This window comes from Amblyomma maculatum, chromosome 1 (genome assembly GCF_055883805.1).
Source record: "Amblyomma maculatum isolate TAMU_Amacu chromosome 1, ASM5588380v1, whole genome shotgun sequence".
NCBI classification, from domain to species: domain Eukaryota; kingdom Metazoa; phylum Arthropoda; class Arachnida; order Ixodida; family Ixodidae; genus Amblyomma; species Amblyomma maculatum.
Genome location: NC_139344.1, coordinates 244986619 through 245001543, shown reverse-complemented (window position 1 = coordinate 245001543; position 14925 = coordinate 244986619). Strand labels below are relative to the sequence as shown.

Below are 14925 nucleotides of genomic sequence, written 5' to 3'. Positions count from 1 at the left end.
CATATTAAATAACATTTAAAAGTACTTGCAAAAACGGTGGATCATATATGCGTTTCCGCATTTAATTTTTTTTTCTTCTGGAGAGAGAGAGAGATATTTTAATGAAGAACAGATATTTTAGCCGGCGTTTAAATTTCGCTGACATGCTACTCTGTGTAGGAAGGGCAATTGGGGAGGAAAAGATGCAAAAGAATCGTGAGGAGATTAAAAGGAATGAATGGGGAGATACAATGCGGCCATAAATGTCTTCTAAGTTGCATCGTCGAGTAATGATATAAAATGAAATGTGCTTATAGAATTTACTACAGACATTTATCGTACAAATATACCTCAATTTACAGAACGCAGTACCAATACCATGCTTTGGACCGCAACATCAGCAACCATATTACCTATAATATCAAACATAGCATGCCTATTCAGTTCAGGCTCATGGGGAAGCCCAAATACCATGCCTAAGTCGTCGCTGATGATGGCGATGACATTGAAACTCTTGAATTTCTTATCTCTTATCTGCTACTCTTATTCGCAGGCCACGTGCCCCGTAAAGTATGTACCTTTGCTCTCCGGGAATTCCGTCGTGTGTATCGAGAAATTCTTCAGCTTAAGGAATGTTACAAATGCAGGTAGTTTGTTGTGCATCTTCAAAGTATCGGCGCGTTGACATAGTGCTTAAGTGCTACTCGCCTTACTTTCAAGAAATTTTGTTTAATTATATTATCGAAACAGTGCAGGACGTCATGTACTCATATAACATGCGCGTACAAGTAACGCGTGAAAATTGAAAACCGCTTTTAAGTGAAACGAATGGGTGCAGTAACTGTCACATTGGTTTGCTGATTGGCTAGACCAAGGCGTGGATTCTGGCAACATTGACACCGTATAGCTAGCATAAGAGGGTTTTAACACAGTTCCCAGCCTCCCAGTTAAATTACGCTCCACGCGATACTAGCAGTAAAGCAGGACTTTCCACGTCCTCTGCTGCGGGTGAGGGTGGTGCCGGTGAACACTCTCAGGGATTGGTTACACGCAGTATAAATACTTACGAAAATAGAAGGTTGAGCAGCCATCGGCGGAGCTCAGATGGTAAAGCCCCAAACGCGAAATTCAGAGGTCGTGATTTCGAATACCACCGGCGCCATGTGGTTTTATTCTCTGCTGTCTTAATAATTTTATTTCAGTCATAAAATAATTACATCGGTATTTTACATTTTTAAACAAAAAAAAAAAAACTCGTCATGCTTTTTTTTTTTTTGAAGTCAGTTTTTGTGAGCTGCCTTAACATAGGCGTCACTTGTCGATGTCTCGATGAATACCCGAACCTCTCAGCAATAGAAGGGATTAAGCAGGACAAACCCTCGTGTAAAAACTAGTACGTTAGCTTCGTCAGCAGTACGAAAGCAGGCCATCGCCCGAAGTGAAATACTCAAGGCCACAACGCAACTTCCACGAGACATATGCTGGGACTGGCTCTGCGACGAGCTGTCTAAATCGGCATTGAGCGTTCAAAGTAGCATTGTGCACTGACCTCGCCCAGCCCATAGATGCATTGCTTTTCGCTTCCAGCGGCCGCCGTGGCCGGGATTCGATTCCCCACCTTTGGGCTCAGCTGTCTAGAGCCCTAACTACTCGACCAACACGGCGGGCAATTCCCTTAAATGAAGAAGTCTATTAACATGAGCGTTTCAATTTATCTGGCCACGAATGCAGTGGCTTTTGTGTACTGTTCATTTCTCGTTTTTAAATAACCCCAGAAGCGAGATTTTGAACAAACCCCCCCTTTTTTTTTTCGGTTGGGGAGGGAGGGGGGGATGTATTAGTGTATATAAATATACACCAAGATTGTCAGTGAATATGCAAATAATTAAGCTACAGTGAAGCAAGGCGTAACAAGACGGCTACAGAAACAATGCCATGGGAAACAATTCAAACTTAAGAAATTAAAACGAAATAATAACCAACAAAGATATAGAAACTATGTCTTAGGCGCTGAGCAACGGGACGCAAGAAAAATAGTAGACAGGACTATGCGCTTCCTGTCGCCTTATCCTGTCTACTCTTTGTCTTGTCTCCCGTTACTGAGAGCTTGAAACATACTTTACGAAATGCACCAACTAGCCTGTAATAACGTCCTTGCAAGATATAGGACGCATTGACATGAATTGTGGACAGAGAGTGTCGGCAGATAGTGTTCGCACGAAAAATTTGAGGACGGTGAGGACTGGCTGAGCAGCAACGACCGGGTCTCTGCGTTTAATACGTAGGACTAGGAGCACAAGTTGTTGAATGTTTATTCTGGAAAGATTTACGGTGGCAGCTGCTCGGAATATTCGGCAGATATAAAAGTAAAGAGATGGCTTAACTGGCTTACAGTAGAGAGCGCAGCGGTCTAATAAGAGCGTCGCGATGTTTGAGGAGATTACTCGGCTTTTCAACCGCGAATATCCATCCATGTCGGAGGCAAACAAGGTGTGTCACCTTATGCAAGGTGCGAAAGAGCAGCTGTTCGTCGGACATGTACGCAACCCTCCGCGTACTGTAACTGATTTTACGAGGGACGCGGTCACTAGCTGGCGTCTACTACTACCGGTTCGCACATACCACGACTGCCAGTTTCATTTATGCAATGCGGTAAAAATTTTAGGAGCAAACAGCGCGCATCGTGTACATTTGTCCGCACCGGTACGTGTGAAGAACTCCGCCGAGCGGTGTCGATCGGCAGCACCATCTCCGCAGCCGACTTGCGCCGTATGTCAGGACCATACAGCGACGCGTAACGCACCCCACTGATCTGCAGATGACTCTATAGGCAGTCGCTCTAGGCTGACCTAGAGTTACTATATAGATTTTATAGTACCTCTAGGCTGACACACCGCCGCACGCCTCCTGTCGGCAGCTGTGAAACCATGCGGCGCAAAGAGAGCCCAACATCGCCACCGATGATGGCCGCCGAGAGGATTGTGTCTTAGTGCTATTGAGAGGTTTTAAGTGCTCTCTAAATGTTTTCACTATTCCTGTGATGCGTACTTTAGAATATCTTTTCATATTATCAGCTAATCGCTAGACTGAAAAAAAAAGGAGCAGCAGATTTTCTTCGCTCCTTCGTCGATGACGACATCGATATATCGAGAGATAACTACTTGTCCATGCTAAGCGCAAACTATACGGTGAGTGGCCAGAAGACATAGCTGCTATAGTTGGACGATAATAGTTGGGAAGTAAGGATATTCCTAGGAAATGATTCGATGACGCCTTTACAAATAATGGATTCGTGCGTTTGATAGACATAAGTGGCCAGAGAAACTTAGAGCTTGCTCTGTTATAACTCTCTTATAAGGTTCAAGCCATGCCTTAACCCCCACCATCTTTTTTCTTTCTTTTTCAGTGCGCGCTGCAGGTATCAGGAGAGCACAACACAGCGTGACTCGATAGGGTCGCATCATGTGGCGGCTCGCCCCGGCTGTCATGTCCTGCTCCAACATGCAATAAAAAAAATACTGATATATCTTGTTTTTGGTGTGTTCAGGTAAGTACGGCGATCGAGGTCCAATATGATATATTTTTCTTGTTCGTACTGAAAGAAATTTTCATATGTGATGGCACATCTGTAGACACAAAGGAATAAATCTTAGTTTTACAACACGCCGTAGTCTTCTCCTCCCCCCCCCCCCTTACACACACAAATCATATATTGGAAGAGGTAGAAAACGTTGTTCCTGAAAATTCGTAAAGTTGAAAGTTTACTCTTGCACCTTTTACTGCAACTTTTACTGTTAAAAATGCTATAAATATGTATTTTGTTTTTGAGGCCGCAGTTTTCTTTTAGAAAAAAATATCGCGAACCTAGCTCCAGCAGCGACATTATGATCTGACATTATCATCTCTTTATGATCAGGGTCGTTTCAGGTTTCTACAGGAGATCACCAAAAAGAAGTGCGGCCATGAAGAGGTATATTGAAAGCGCCTTGAAATCGTTCTGCCGCTTACTGCGGTATTGTGAAACGAGGTGGGTTAAACTCTACGATGCGATCTCAGTTTTTAGCGGGGAACTGCCCCAAACAGTCGGCGCACTTTAGAATGGCTCATGTGGAAGCATCCATGCCGCCATAACTCTCGAGACCCTATCAGCTAGCCACTTTCTCGAAGGACAGCAAAAAAATGATTGCTGCATTGGGAATAATGGAATGCGTTCACAGACTGCAGACCAATCACGCAAGCATGGTGGAAAATGCGAGGTTCGCGACATTGCTCTATAGCGGTACTCACGAGTCGCATGATAAGTACATAATATTAATTCTCCCTGTTGTAATTTACTCATGCAGCGTTGGCCGCCGCAAATAATGAGAGTTAATTTTGGAGGCTTTAGCCACTTTTCGATATGAGATCACATCAAGGACAATCTATATGCTATTTTGAATGCACGATGCTATGCTTTATGATAAGCTATATAAGAGTCCGCTCAGAGCCAGCGCACGATTACGCCTCGTCGAAGTTGTGTTGCGACCTTGAATTTTCACTTCGTTCTACGGCCTGCTTTAGTACTGCTGACGAAGCTAACGTACTAGTTTTCACACGATGGTTTGTTCTGCTTAAAGGGCCGCTGCGTCACTTTTAGAGAATTCCGCGATATTCTGAGAACTCAAATTTGTAGAGGCTGTAGGTAATGCATGTGAAGTGTTTTAGCGCTAGCATTCAAACTCATGACGTAATCGACCAATAAAACCTCGAGCTTCGAACTTCGTTCGACGGGCAGCTACGGAGAGATTCCCTTCCTAATTGTATTCCAAATTTACGAACTTCCAAATTTTTTGCTCCGTATTTTTGTCTCCTTCCATTCAACTTTGTGATCGCAAATTTTAGGTTTTTGTTTACTTGACAATAATTTATTGCACTAATTCAGTATCTGTAGGACACTTGGCAGTCCACACTGAACCCGGGCATGTGCCATTTATCTAGGCAGAAGAAGAAGAAGGACCGGAGCCGGCAGCTTGCAGACGTCACCTTACCGCAAGTATTTATGTGAAAAATAGGCTGAGGGCAGCTGGACCGTCGGACTTTCGTCTCCTGCACTACAAGTCAGCTCTGGGTATTCGGGTGCTGCTTCTGATGTGTCATGGCCGCCTCATGTGAGCGGATAGCACCGCCGAACCAGATTTGTGCTGACGACGCTTCCTGTGACCAAGGACCATCGTTGAACCAGGATTGTGCGGTGGGGAACTCGGTTGGACAGGCAGCCTTAACGAACCAGAACTGTACCGGAGACGACTCACGTAGGCAGATAGAATTGTGGGACCAGAACACTGTCGAGGAGCTTCCGTTTCAACGGGTAGCATCGCCAAACCAGAACTCTGCCAAGAATGACTCGTGTGGTCAGCCAGCACTACTGGACCACAAGCGTATGCCGGAAATGATTCCTGTGGGCAGAGCGTGCCACAAAGCCAGAACTGTGCCGGGCGTGATTTCTTTCCTTTCTGGCTTCACATTCCCTCCACCTCCGCTCTGGTTCGTGCCCGGGCTCCACCTATATCCCTACTGCAGTGGTCCTGCATGGCAACCGAACGAACCCTGTCGGCAGTAATGGAATGGAGCCTAGTATGGTTGCCCTATACGGTATGTCCGCCAAGACACGAAACCTTTGCAGTATCATTGTTTAGTAACACCTCAGAACAAGAGGCTGCCAGTGATGTAAATGGGAGCCATGGTGCTACGCCAATGGATGCATCGCTTAGCAGTGGTTTCCCTGCCCGGTATACGCCCCTAGCCACGACAGATTTTCAGTCATTATGAAGTCACAGAAGAAAGACCCTAAGATCAAGAGCCTACCAGCTTTGTTGACGGGAGCCGTGATGCAACGCCGATGGATATTTCGCCTTGTGTAAGCCATGTGAACGTTGATACAAGCTGTGCATAACAAATGATGAAGAACCGGCACTAAAACGCACACATCTGTCCCTCAACTACTTTGTCTTCGTTCCTTACTGTCAATATTCTAGATAATAAGGTTGCTGATGTTGCAGTCCAATGCCAAGGTATTGGTACTGCATTTCGTTAATTTAATTATGTTTGTACGTTAAATATTCGTAGTAAAATCCAGAAGAAAAACGTAAACGCAGAAACGTATGATCAACATTGTACGAACCTTGAAAACTCTGTTTAGAACGGATCCCTGGCGGACAAAATTTAATCTGCACTTTGTCTTTTGTCATCAATGCTGAAGGTTATGTTAAATATGCATAAAACACTGCGCTTTCATTCGATAAACGCAGAACTCAATTTTTGTGTATGGGTTTTTTGAAATGAAGTGAAAAATGTTTTCTATTTACGAACATTGCGCCCAAATATATATGCCACTAATTCTCAAAACCGATAAGGTTAAAATCGCTTTTAAACCTCCCCCCCCCCCCCCCCCCCCCCGCTTCTGCAGGCATGCAACGCTTAAAAGGTTTTGCTAAGCACAGCCATGGCCGTCACAGGAGCACAGATCGCAGAGCAGAATATGTTTATGAAGGGACGATAATTGCCTTCGGTCAGCAAGAGCACTCCGCAAATCCATTACTTTTAGACTGAAAAGATAACGTCCTCATTGTTGTACGTCCGCGCCGGGTAAAGGACATCTCCAAATGATTTACAATTCGCCTTTTTGTGCGTCAACAGCGGCCACTTTACCTCTGCAAATTCCCTCTTGTTCTCTCCCCGAGGCTGGGCCGACTACTGAAATGCTTATCCTCTCTTAGAACCCACGCCGTTATCCCCATCGCCCGCCGATTATCAGCCTATATATTAAGGATATGCTCTCTACATTAAAACATTAAAAACATTGATGTAGCCAGAGGTAAAAATCGATGTCCTAAAACAATAGTGAGATGACCCGTTTCTGCATACAAACCAATCTTAATCCCACCTCTATAACGAGTTCATGGTTCGCTTATCTCCAGCAATGTCTGGTGGATCTCATTGGCTGTGCTGCCGTATGTATAGACCGCGTTTCGCTAGGAAAATTATAGTGGTAGTGAAGACCGTGCCACCACAGCTTATAAGCAATGGCGAACTACGGATGTAAGTATGGCTTCCTTGCTTCATGATGCATTTTTCTTGTTGGCTAAAGAGATCCATCATGGCTGTTGAATATATTGCTAACTTGTATTGTCGAAATAGTACGTACAAACGCTTGCCATTCTATTCCTGAAGTGTGAGAGCACTGGGCGCGGTGTATACCCCAAATTGAGATCGTGAGGCAGATCCTTCCGTTAGTAATCAACGTGCTGGAATATTCGTGCGATTGCATACAAGCTCCCTATCTACTGAGCCATAGTTTTGAGGTTGCACGTTCAAATGGTAAAAGTCCGTCTTTATTCACTCGTTATTTTCTTTTTGGTGTCGCTACCTCAAATGATATTTTTTAAATTCATTTCCTTGTTTAGATTTTGTTTCTTTCTCGGGTCCTTCGCTTATATGTCTGCAACCAGTGCTGCATAGCACCCGTCAAGCCAACGCTCCTTGACCCAGTGTCCAAGGCCTCACTGATTCCGACATGAGCTATCAGTTGCGCTCAGTTCTACGAGCTTCTCCGGAGAACTCAGCATATAAGACTAATACGTACCTTCAAAGCAGGCACACAATGACACACGTTACGCTGGGTATCTGTTTTTTCAATGGCTCAAGGGGGACATTAGTGAGGTTTCGGAATTAATTTGTGGCACTTACTGAGGGGACAGGGAAGCGAACAACGACTTAGTAGCCGACAAAGCAACGCCAACATCGCGCGTTTCGGAAAGCACGTCGGTGGTTTCAGGCATCGGATATTCCGCATCTATGAACACCTAGTGATAAAATCTGACCATATTCACAACATGAATAATGGCTTTATGAATTGCATTTATTAGTATTTCATGCATCAGCTATCTCTGCTTTTTGGGCAAAGACGGGCGCCGCGAGCATACAAGCTTCGCCAAGCGTTAGTACGTAGCTTCTTATAATACATCGAATTAAGGCGTCTGATGCAAACGAATAAGTTATATTCGACTCTAATATGACTCTAAGTGTCCGCTTTCCACGGTGTGTCAGCGCCTATAACACAGCGAATAACAGTCGACGTAATGTGGAAAGGCCAGCGGTACAGAAAGCTTGCCAGAACTGTATAACCTAGGTGTTCACTATAAGCAATGAAAACAAATTCAGTTATAAAATATCTGTACCATCAAGTGAAGTCAAAATTCGGGCAGCCGTAATTTGACGTATGGGGCAGGGTGTTGAATAAGTAGTTTATGTTCGACAACTATGTATATACTATTAGTGCCAAGTCACATTTAGCTGGGAGCCTGCGTGAACGGTGGTGTATGTCCCACAAGCAAAGAAGCCAGAGTTAATTTAGACACAAGAGTTTATTAGCTTAGAAATTTTGTATGCACGACCATATTGTGTTTCATGACACCGAATCGAGTGCATCTTGTTGAGTACTCGAAGAACCGCTGTTCTATGAGAAAACAACAAATTTTAGTTGTTTCTACTTTCAGAAGCTTTGCAATACGCAAAGTTCTCACCACCTGATGTGATGGGTTTTTTTTAATTGCCTTGCAGCGATCAGCTACAAGTCGCCATGCGTCTGGGTGACCTGTAAAGAAGGCAACATCCCGGTAAACGCCGTGCCCGGTGGTGACGACACGGGAGGCGAGATCACCTATGTTGGGCGCGCGGTGCACGAGGGCAACGTGATACCTGGCAAGGTGCTCACCATCCTCGCCTACTGCTACGTGGGCCACAACAAAAGGAACACAAATACCGGGACTACCAGGTGAGCGCAACGGCACTGATTTCTTCATTTTCTCTCACTATTTAACATGCATTGAGTATCACGCTGCTACAGACTCCGCAATATATATGAGCGCCTAATTATACCGAACTTCCGATCATGAGTAGCGACCCTTTATTTATTAGCGAAATGAAGGCAAGGTGTAGAGTTCGTACAACCATTACGCATAGTCATGACTCATAGTGTATGTAACGCAGCATGGCTCTGCACTTGATAAAATAGTGAATTTATTTCACATTCTCGCATGTAAAAGCAGTCTCCTGGTCATTTCGCTACGGTGATCCAGGTTAGCTGTTACATTTCTGCATGAAGGAGATATATTTCCTGGCCCTTGCAATGCTTTGCAGTGAAGTGTAAACTGTCATGGCCGGTCAATCCACGTCTGTTAACATCACACAACATAAATTGCTCTCTGCGCTCTCTTCAACCTACGTTGAACCCTTTCGGCTAGCCTCCACTTTTCTCCTCATAGGACAGTTACCGGAAAGATGGAACTGCTGTATATCTTCCTCTTGAGCGATACCGGTTAACTGCTAGTCATATTCAGCGAGTGTTTGCCGAATGCGCTTCATCCTAATCTTATTCTGCTTGTTATCTCCCTTTCGTAGTAGGAATCTGCGGTTGCTACCTGTTCCAAGTAGACATATTCGCATACAACATTAACACGTTGCTACCTGTCGTAAATTCCTGTTTTGATCCCAGGCTATTGAACATTAGTTTAATCTCATGTATGTTAATTTTATGCCCACCGTTACTTTAATCTCATGTATATTAATTTTAGGCCTACCATTCTGCTTTTCCTGTCTAGATCAAGAATCATTATTGGTTAACACAACGTCATCAGTGAATCGGAGATTACTAAAGTGTTCTCCATGAACCCTTAACCCTAAGTGCTCGCAATTCACGTCTCTGAATACTTCCTTTAAGCAAGTGGTTAACAGTACTATGTGTATCGAATTACCTTGCCAAACGTCTTTTCTTACGTGAATTTTATTTTCTTTATGGAGGACTATGGTTGCTGCTGCAGCCACTTCGAATACAGGTCAAAATATTTGAATGGGCACCAAATTTCTGACGAAGCTTTACCTCCGCAAAGGAAAGTAAATGAGCTGAAATTAGAAACATTTAGATAGGATGGGAGTCGAAACTTTGTGGGACCTTCAGATTGCCAGATGGCTACGTGCGCTGTCCACAGGTCACGAATGCACTTTAGCCAGAGCTGCACACAGGGAAGTCTAGTGAATGCGTGGTGGAGTCATAAGTTTCATAAACGACTAGAAACTCACATAAAAAATTAGTTGAATTACCAAAATACACAAGAAGCAAAATCAAAACAAAAATAAAAATAGATAGCAAAGAAAACAAACATCACTAAAGCTAACATATTCATACTCCCGGCCTCATAGCACGTATGCGGTTCAGGAGCTCTTCGTGTCTTTTCTATCGCCTTCGTCTACTGCCTCCTCTTCGTCGTCTTCGTGTTCGTTTCCGCTGTTGTGAATAGCATGGCTGACCTCTCCTGCCACCTACATGGCAATGTTACGCCGTTAAAGACATATGGGTCGCCATTCGGTTGTCTAGTTGAGCTTGTCTCTGTATTGTTAACCAGGTCAGTCCTGCAGGGCGGACACAGAAATATCTTTCAAAGGTGTGAATGGCAAAGGGGAAAAAATGTGTTTTGAAGAAGCTGAGGCACAAAGTAAGGTTTAAAAGCTGTGGAAAATGTGCCGCGCTACGCGCAGTAACTCCTGTGCAACCTTTTGATGTCAAGCAGTCAACCACTCAGTCCAAGCATTTTATCCGAACAGAAAGGAAATATGCCTGCTTATGGAAGTGGAGTGGCATAAAAGAGGCTTGAAAAAAGGCGAAGATGTCGGTTGTTGTTGTTGTTTTTTTTGAGAAATGCCGAAGATCTGTAGCTTGGTTTTTATGCCGGTGTTGGGCTAGGTCCGAATCTGGTACATGGTGACTGCATGCCCTGAATGCAACGGTGTCTTGTGTTTTGAGGGCAGGTGTTTAATGATGGTGCATGTGTTATTGCAGCATCTGCGACATTTGGTTGCTTCGATGTGCTGTTAGTGTCTTCCCCACTTGCTGCAAATTTTGGGGGTTAGTGCGAAACTTGTTTTCAATTTGAGGGCTGCTACTCGCGTAAAAATGTAGTGGTTTAGCTTTCAAAACAAACTCAGCAGAGGGTATGAGTAAGGATCCGACAAATGGCTCATAAAAACAAAAAGAAAAAGTGCGACAAATCAAGTGACGCTCGTTATTTCTCCAGTGTCGCCTGTCAAAATGAGAACGTTTCAAAATGTGAAAAATGAGGTGTCTTTGTTCATCAGACCCTATTGTCCGCTTCTCACGTCATTTGATCGATGGAATACTGTGTTACCAATCAGAGCCAGTGTAATCACACACAGAGTTGTAACTGTGGTTCGCAGGCGCTCGTCTGCGATGGTGCATGCCTGGAGTGGCAGGCGGCTACTAATGGCGCAGTGCCGAACGGAGCCATCCAAGGGGGTGTGACCTCTGATGGAGAGCCGCTCTACGTTGCACGCGCTCTCTACAAGGGAATGAAGACTGTCGGCAGGCTGCAGCCTTCTCAGCGCTGCGCGATAGTCACCTACGGCGGCGAAGAGCATCGCTACACCGAGTACGAGGTCCTCGTCTGCAAGACAGTCAACTTCTGAGAACATCTCAAACAGCATCTGCAACTACAGTTAAGTGAATCCTGCCGGAAATTGGTCGCGAACGACGGATGCACCTGTGGGCATATTGCTTTCATTTGCGCAGTCGTCGCACTGCGGGTCTTCGTTGAAGAGTATGGATAGATAGGGATAGACAGATAAATCTTTATTCATAAGGATGAAGAGGTACAGGAAATTCGCCCAGTTACTGAAATATGCACTAGATGGCATTTTCTGGAAGCGCGAGCGGTTACCTTGCGCTTCTGACGGCATGCCTGAAATTGTGAATAAATTGAAATCAAACTGAGCGAGAATAAATGGCTGGCTGTGAATAAAAAGAAGTGACACTGAATAAGTGTATTTCGACTATGCATGCTTACACATTGCGGGCGGTTCCACTAAAAGGAGCACTCTGTACCGCTTGGAGAGCAGAGCGCTAGTAGCGGGACTCCATCATCCACATCATCATCGCCGTGATTGTCGCACTCATATTCATGAATTTTTATCAAATGCACTTACAACAGCACTACTTGAGGACACATTATCTAGTCTTCCTTAACTCATTGCTTTATCTACGCCTCAGATGACGCCAACAACGTTTTTCTTCCATTGCGTCTTTCCTTATGGTCGTTCTGAGAAGCAGCCAGTTTGCAGCAGCAGCACATGCAACACGTCATCAGAGCAGAACAGGAGTCAATCTCGGATGATTCACTTGTAAAGAAGCTAAATTATACGGAAATATTTGACGCCATTTTGTGACCTTAATTCACTCGTAAAAGCAACTTCGAACCGGCTCAGAGCACATCCAACTGGACGTTCAGAGAAAAATCTTAGAAATACACAAACGCGAAACGATAGTTGCATATGGCACATATATGTATTCTCGCCAGTTAATTTGCAGTGAATCCGCTTTAGGGTGTTCATGTAATTTCGGAAACCCATGTGTTCAAAATGCTTCACACTGTGAATGGCTCAGTTCATCTGGAAAAACTAAGCCATTGTTCACATCGGTTATAAAAAAAAAAAAAAGGCAGTAGTGCACTTACTTCATGCACCCTTCGCCTCCATTGGCGATTATTATGCCAATATTATTCTCTCTATATAATTGTTTCAGAGGCAGTTCCATAAAACAGAGGCTTACTCGCACGACTGTACACTGCGATAAGGTCGAATGTACACTAAGATATCAGTTCATAGCGAGGAGACCTCAAGCTATTTGCCTGAACAGCGACGTACATGCACAATGTAATCAGCTCGCTTTGATAATGCTTTAGAGCAAAAGCTAGGAGAAGGAATGCAAGAAAGACAGGGCAGAAAAAGCATTCACTAGTCACCTTTTTTTCAGTTCCTCTCCTAGATTACGAGCTGATTTGTGCAGAACATGCAGTCAGCCCATATGTAGGCTTATTACATGACGAGTAGTTATCGACAGGGAATTTGGGTCATCCTTATCTGCACTTGACTTTGAGTGAACTCGGAAGTGTATGGGCGCTGCATCTATCTCACGAGCTTTCATTGCGGGCGGCATAAAATAGGTCAATATCTGCAGGGAATTTAGTCGAATATTATTAGAAAACTGCGTGCGGATAAGGAAGTCCTCGACTGAAATAAATCGCGTACAAAGTAGAAACTTACGCCATGGTGTTGCGTATACGCGGCGCAAGCGATATTGCTACCCGGACCGACACCTGCCTATACTGCCTAGGAAGAAAAAAAAAAAAAAAGGTTGGGGGGTGGCACTGTCAGTCTTTTTGTGAGTGTTGAATTGCTTAGCTGCAGGAAGCATGTTTAGTTACCTGATTATTTAATGCGTCAATGAAAAATGAAATGCAAAGTACGATGAGGGAGGGCTCGACAATATATTGCGGGTGCAATTTCATAGAAGCGATGGATTCCTTAAAAAAATCACGCATGAGAAAGTGCCGGTACACTTGTTACCAGTGCTATGACCATTCGAATGTTTTTATCCTGAATAATAATCTTCACCTATTTCTGATACACTTGACTTCTGCGAAGTAATATAGTGACGGAAATTTATCGAGCCCTCGATTTCTTTGGGTGCTTTATTGGGTCCGCCCCGCCGCTGTGGCTCAGTGATTAGGGCGCTCTACAGCTGAATCCAAGGACGCGGGAGCGAATCCCGACCGCGGAGGCAGCTTTTCGATGGAGGCGAAAAGCTAGGAGCGCGTGTATATTGCAATGTCAGTGCTTGCTAAAGAACCCCAAGTGACCTAAATTTCTGGAGCCCTCTACTGCGGCATCCCTCATAATTCGTGTCGGATCAATGGATTTACATAGCAAATCCAGTGTTTCTTTGTGATGTTCCCCATAGGGCGATCACAAAGCAACTCCAGGTAGCACCTTATGTCCTGCTGAAGTGAGGAGAACGGAGCTAACAGTCAACATTCTGGCAAAAACTTTATTGATTTTCTGCTCTGCCTGATGGGTGAACGCTCAGATGCCGCTCACCCACTAGCTTGTTGGGGAAGTTGGCCAGGCCCCGGTGCTGCGCTCACGTCAGACGGGGTGTCGTTCATCTCGTCAGCTGTGTTTGCCGGCTCGGTACGTGACGCGATCGCTTTTTTTTTTTTTTTTTTTTCTCGGGGCGTCTCGGCAGGCATCGATGTGACGAGTCGGGGCCTTGGGCTTCTTGGAAGTATCGGCTAGCTGTCAGTTTACAACGGCTGCGGTGAGGTCCGGCATCGCTGACTCTACCAGCGCGATCTTACGTATTTCTTAATTGCCTATCTCTGCTCGACTTCGCTGTCTCTTGTGAAGAGCCGAACTTGCGGAGGCGCTCGCGCCGTCCCTCTCACCAGCATCCACCGCCATCCTCCGCTGCGAACGGGGCATCGCGTTGTCGGGGCTCGCCTCTGTTCGGCCCGTAGTGCGCTTCGCAGTCCTCTTCAGCGGCTTTTGCGTCTTTTGTTTTCTTCCGGCCGGAAACGGCATGACTGCTCCGTGCTCCTGCCGGCCGGCCGACTTTTTTCGCACCTCAAATCCTTCCGCTCCACCAGCGCCGTAGAAGACGCAACGGTAATCATAACTCACGAAACCGGGTGGACATGGCAAGCACATGTCGGCAGAATAAGTTCTTGGAAGCGCAAGGGCACAATGATCTAGTGAACCAGCCTAAGCGCGTTAAGGCCTACACACATCGTACCTTGAATTTGGCAAAGGAGACCAACTCCACGAAAGGGAGTCAGGCCCGCGCTCTAACATCCCCGCCTCTGGGTTTGGGACATTGTACAAAACGAATCCTACGATTTCCAAGAACATGCCAAGAACATCGATTAGCCTAAAAAATCACTATTTTTCAATCCTCGGTTATTGCTGTGCTCACACGTGTGCTCACTATCCTGGAAAATCAACTTTTTCTTTTTCAAATTTGAGTAGGTACTGCACTCAGATCCAGTCATATTAAGCTACACA

General features: G+C 45.0%; 1 pseudogene across 1 annotated transcript; it reads left to right on the top strand.

Moving 5' to 3' along the window:
- Positions 1–6914: 6914 nt before the first annotated feature.
- Positions 6915–11848, top strand: LOC146206126 (pfs47 receptor-like; annotated as a pseudogene). The gene is made up of 3 exons (XR_014704351.1): positions 6915–7056; positions 8578–8791; positions 11248–11848. The product of XR_014704351.1 is annotated as a pfs47 receptor-like (transcript).
- The last annotated feature ends 3077 nt before the right edge of the window (positions 11849–14925 follow it).